Here is a 5,755-nt window from a genome sequence, read left to right as displayed (position 1 = left end):
GAGCTAAAAGTGCATTTCGCATCAAATAATCATGAATAAAATGAGATCATCTTGGCGGAGTTGCCAGGAAGCTGATTAACTGAATGCAGAAATGTGACTTTACCCTGCTCAAGAATTAGCGCCTCCCAAACGTTGTTGGGTTGCCAGGCGACCCCGCAAGATGACATCACTCACACAACCATGCTGCCCTCGATGGCATCTCTCCATGTTTATAACGCCTCCATGGAGAGGGTGCGCATCATAGAAACGACATTATTTTTCTCCCGGGTGATGGGTATGAATGGTGGGCAGGATTCTGAGGGCCGTGCTAAAAGAGAATTTGGGAACACCCGTGTGACTGTCTCGGGACGAAAGATGCTTTATTTCCAGCAGGTTACAATAATGGGTCCAAATGAAAAGGTGTGTGTCACTGTACATGTCTGAGAGCTGGGTCAGCGGTGGGTCCATCTTCTGCCTGTGAACAGGCAACGACACGTGTGTACAGGTGTCGTGGAGGCAGAGAAGTGGCGGGGCCCCCGAGCTGGGGAGTGCGCCCCACCCCTGGCCCTGTTGGCCCCGGTTCCCTGCTCTAGCCTAGAACCAACACCAGGAGGGAATAACCAGAGCGGGGACACGGCTGCCTTGCGTGGTGCTGAGCACCCCGTCATGGGGGGCATCCAAGGGGAAGCTGGACATTGAGAGCAGAGCGGAAAAGGAGAGGTGGGAGGTCGAAGGGCATGTGGCTGGCCCGGCTGACCCCGGCAGTCTCCCCCAGTTGTCACGCGCTCTGGCTCTGCGGCCGTGTCTCGGTGCTCACTCCCAGCCGGGCTGGACACACGGTCGAGGCCTCTGGGAGCTCGAGGTCTGGTGGGGGCAGAGGTGAGTGGCCCCAGTGAGGAGTGAGCCTGACCTGCCCCCTCCCAGGGGAGGGGGGCAGGCATCCTGGAGGGGCTTTAGAAGGTCAAGGCTGGAGCGCAGGCCTCCTGGGGAAGGATGGGGGCTGGACTTCACCTGAGGGCACTGGGGAGCCATGGGGGCTTCAGCAGAGGGAGGCACACAGCTCAGGGGGAACGGTTGGGTGAGTCTAGGCACCAGAAGGCACCTAGTCTCAGGTTTGGGGCAGGACAGGTCCAAAGCCACCCTCACTCTTGCCTGGTCATCAGCTTCCCTGCACGTGGGCTAGGTCTTAGCAACCTGCGCCCGAGCTCACTCCCCTCCCTGCATCTCTTTCCAAACTCCTCCTCCTCACTTCCGGCTTCAATCAACGAGCCCCGTCATCAGAAAGGCTCTCATTCGCAGCCTTCCGGTCCGAAGCGTTGGCCCCACCTGTGCTTCTCCTCCCTCTGGGCAGGGCCTTCTCCGTCTCCTGTGCTGGTCCTTCTGGCTCTTTCCCCACTGAGAGCACCGGACTCGGCCCCATCTATGCCCCTCCCCCAGGACCTCTCCCAGCCCTTCAAATGCCATCCATGTGGGCATGGCTCCTGGGCACCCGTCCACCCTGAGATCCAGAATTGTGTTCGTCCAGCCACCCACTCAACGCCTCAACGTGTCAACCTCTTACAACCTTTTTTTTACTTTTTAAAAATTAAAAAAAAATTTTAAATGTTTTGGCTGTGCCACACAACATGTGGGATTCTAGTTCCCCAACCAAGGATCGAACCCATGCTCCCTGCATTTGAAGCGTGGAGTCTCAACCACTGGACCACCAGGGAAGTCCCGTACCTCTTACAACCTTGATTGTGAGATTACCTAGCAGCTCATAATTGGCGTGTCCAAACCAGAAACCCGCTCTTCCCCGTGTCCGCCTGCCCCTTAAATGACGGCATCGTTGTGCATCAGGCCCCGCTGGCCCCACCGCACCCTGGAGGACACGCTGAGACACTGTCCTCTGTGCACCCTCTGCCCAACCATGCCCCTCCATCCCACCCCAGGGCCTTTGCACCTGCTGTTCCCCACGGGAGCCGCTCCCTCCCTCCCTCAGCTCAAGGGGCCCACCCCTCCCTGCTGTTCTCAGTCCCTGCCCCTGCTTGTTTGCTATGTGACATTCATCACACTCACCAGAAACCATATTCTTTATTTACTTAGGAGACATCCATCTCTCTCCTTAGGGTGGAAATTCTGCCCTGCTCACGTCAAAATAGGAGCTGGTATGGTGGTGGCAGATGAGATACCCAGGATGGCCCAGAACATGCTGCTTTCTAGGGCTTGAATCCCTCAGCGCCCAGAACAAAGTGCAGACAGCCATCTGGGATCGAACAGTGGCTCACTTCTTCCTTTACTGAGTCAAGACCCTCAAACAAACAAAACAAACACCCAACTTCCACCCGCTGTCACCACGAGTTCATAAAACAAAGGACATCTAAACCCCCAGAGAGTGAAAGTCACATGAGGTCAGAATAGAGGACGGCCCGTCACACATCCTGTTCTTGTTGGTCACTGATGGCAAAAGACGTTGGCACCACCAGAGCCCGGTCCGGGGACCTGGGCTTGCGAGGCTCTGGGTCTAACTCAGCCTCCCAGAGGTCCTGGGAGTTGGGGTGACACCTGGGGCCCCGGGCTGGCTGCTGTGGTGGTGGTCCTGATGCTGAGTGAGCCCACGGTCCTCGAGATGCCGCACCGCTCTGCACACGGTCCCAAGGCCTTCGGCAGCTAGAATGGGCATCCCTCGTGGATTTGGAAACTAAGCGCTGACACTGTCCCCTGTTTCATCACCATGTTGCCCATGAGCACATTGAGATTGACATTCATGGGCCTGAAATGCTTTCCAGGGGTGAAAGCAAACCCAGAAATGCTGACTCTCCACTTTCTTTGTCCTATTTATATGCAGCTTGAACACTCTTGGCCAACTCTCTCCTAAAAACCTGTGTGGCTAATTATTTAACAAGGAAAAACTTGGCACGCGTGGGCTTATAAGCAGGGCCAAGATCCCCGGAACGCTTACTGCGAGTAGGATGTTCCTACTGGATGTTCCTCGGGCCTGGGCCTCTGACACACAGAGCAGGGCCACCTGCACGGGGGCCCCTCCCGCCGGGACCTCCCGGGTCTCTCCTCACTGCGTCTCAGGCAAGCTGTCCTGCTCACGGGCGATGTCCGTCCCTCCCCGGGCTCTGGCCCCTTGTCCTTCCTGCCACGAGCCAACTCAACCACATGGACAAACGGAGGCCTCCCTCACTGGGAGCTGCCTGGGTGGGGCCGGGCAAGGTCTTTGGGTCCATGGCAACCACAGAAGCCTCGGAGACAGAGTAGGAGTTGAGACTGGCTTGGTGGACAAGAATTCTTGGAAGTTTTGGAGCAGAGGTGTGGGTGAGCACTGTTCTGCTTCAGGAAGAGAACCGGGGTGGGTTTGTGCTGGGTGGGCCGGGGGCCAGGGCCCGTGGATGGCTGGAGGAGGGTGGGGTGAGGGGTGAGGCCCCAGCTACGTCATTAATGATCATGGCTCCTTGCCATGGGGCATTTCTCCAACCAGGCTCTGTACCCACTGCTTTACCGACCTCGTCTCACAGAAAACATACCTTGGGGCACAGGCACCCATTTTACAGATGAGGAAACTGAGGCTCAGAGAGGGGACGCCACTCAGGAGCTGTCCATTAGCAGAATCTGGGCTCCAGGGTCTAACTCAGGAGGTGGACCAGAGAATGGTCCCTGAGAGAGAATGCCCGAAGGGGACAGGGGCATTCTCAGAGGGGTGCAGGTGACCCGGGCTGGGACGTGGTTGCCATTCATAGTGTCCTGGATTGGGAAGAAGGCTCTGAAAACAGGAAGAGCAGAAACACTCCCTATTCTTCCCTGCTTCCCTCCAGCACGGGGGGCTCACTCCTTCCTCTCCTCCGAGAGGTTCAGCCCCATCCCAGCCTCCTGCCTTCACTGGCTTAACACCCAGAGACCACCTGGCCAGGAGATGGAGGAGGATCAACGTCACTGCCAGTGTGCACGGCTGCAGCGTCCCCCAGCTCCCCCTGCCCTCTGGGTCCTGAGACGGCCCAGATTGACCAGGTGAGGGTATGTCCCCTGGCAAAGGGGTGACTTGACTCTGTAAGTTGCTGCGGGCACCCAGCGGAAATTGTCAATGGTGGGTCGTTCTGGACCAAACATACAGCCCACATACAGCGGATACTGCCAAAACCCTGCGATCATCTACTGAACGGAGGCAGGGGTGTCCAAGACCCACTTTATAAATTGCATCTGCCCTCTGTGTGGGGGACGATTAACGACCCTACAGGGCTCTGAACCTGCACGCATGGGGCTGGGGAAGCTGATGCCCTTGCAGCCCGGCCTTGGACTTGCCCTCTGGGACGGCTGCCAGCTGTGTTTGCAGTGAGGCTTTCTGTCCTCTGATGCTTGTTGACACCTGCCACATGCCAGGTATCCCGGGGCTGGTGCAATGTGGCGTCAAGAGCCCATTTCAAACTTCGCCTCTTGCAGGCTGCGGGCTCTTCCCAAGTAATTTCACCTATTGGAGTCTCATTTCGCTAATCTCTAAGTGGGGAGGCCGTCTGACTCAAGGCTCTTGAAGGTTACGGGGGAGATGTAGGCAGAGCAGCTGGCTTGGCCAGGCTGTGGGAGCCCTCAGCGAGTGACAGCTCACTTCCCTCCCCTCCCCCACCCTTGCCTTCCCTTCCCCCTTGGGCCCCAGGGAACACGTGGGTACCTGGTCTCCAGCTCCACTGTCAGGTACGATCTCACTGTGACCCCAAAGTTATCTAGTAGGTCGGCATTTTTGAGTACCTACTGCATGCAGTTTTCCAGGAGAAAGAAAGAATACAAAGGTGAGGTTCCAGGGACACGCCATCCTGGGGGAGGGGGTCGAACCATCCAAGCTTTCTTATAGAAGTGAGAGCACATGCCGTGTGGGTGAGGGTCCCCAAAGGGATACAGAGGGATGTGGAATGTGAGTACTGGTAGACCAGGAAGGTTCCCTGGAGGTGGCAGGGTGCCAATTTAACCCTTCATGCCTCAGTACTCCCATCAGGAAAATGGGACTAGAGTTCCATGCCTTTCTAAAAAGGACTAGGAAATAATAGAAATTATTATTCTATTATTCCACTCTAGGCACAGTGGTTAAGAATCCGCCTGCCAATGCAGCGGACACGGGTTCGAGCCCTGGTCCGGGAAGATCCCACATGCCACGGAGCAACTAAGCCCGTGCGCCACAACGACTGAGCCTGCGCTCTAGAGCCCGCGAGCCACAACTACCGAGCCCGTGTGACACAACTACTGAAGCCCACGTGCCTAGAGCCTGTGCTCTGAAACAAGAGAAGCCACTGCAATGAGAAGCCTGCGCACCGCAACGAAGAGTAGCCCCCGCTCGCCGCAACTAGAGAAAAGCCCGCGCGCAGCAACAAAGACCCAACGCAGCCAAAAATAAATAAATAAAATAAATAAATAAATAAATAAATAAATAAATTTATTAAAAAAACAGAACCAAAAACAAACAAGGCAGTGGAAGGTGGGAGGTGTTTACCCTCACAGTCAGTGTGATGATTAAGGGCATGGATTCTGGAACTCTTTATCTGGGTTTGCATCCTGGACCCCTGGCTTGGGAACTCTGTGACCTTGGGAAAGTCACTTTATCTCTCTGTGCCTCTGTGTTCTGGTCTGAAAAATGGGGCTGATGATAGCTCCTGCCTCCCGGGGCCTCTGTGAGGGTTAGAGTGTCACAGACATATGGTCCTTAGGGAGTCCAGGCCCCCAAAGAGGACCCGGGCCTGTCGGCCATCATCACTGGGTGTTTTGTTTTCTCTCTCTCTGCTCTCAGAGCGGGACTGACTGTCCCCAA

General features: G+C 56.1%; 1 long non-coding RNA gene across 1 annotated transcript; it reads left to right on the top strand.

Annotated features, from left to right (window-relative positions):
* The first annotated feature begins 2,872 nt into the window (after positions 1-2,872).
* LOC130708468 (uncharacterized) lies at positions 2,873-5,348 on the top strand. The gene is made up of 3 exons (XR_009008713.1): positions 2,873-3,282; positions 3,780-3,972; positions 5,029-5,348. It is a non-coding gene; the product is annotated as an uncharacterized LOC130708468 (long non-coding RNA).
* The last annotated feature ends 407 nt before the right edge of the window (positions 5,349-5,755 follow it).

Source organism: Balaenoptera acutorostrata, chromosome 6, assembly GCF_949987535.1.
Source record: "Balaenoptera acutorostrata chromosome 6, mBalAcu1.1, whole genome shotgun sequence".
Lineage (NCBI taxonomy): Eukaryota > Metazoa > Chordata > Mammalia > Artiodactyla > Balaenopteridae > Balaenoptera > Balaenoptera acutorostrata.
The sequence above is the reverse complement of the archived record's forward strand: the minus strand, read 5'-3'. Positions and strand labels throughout refer to the sequence as shown.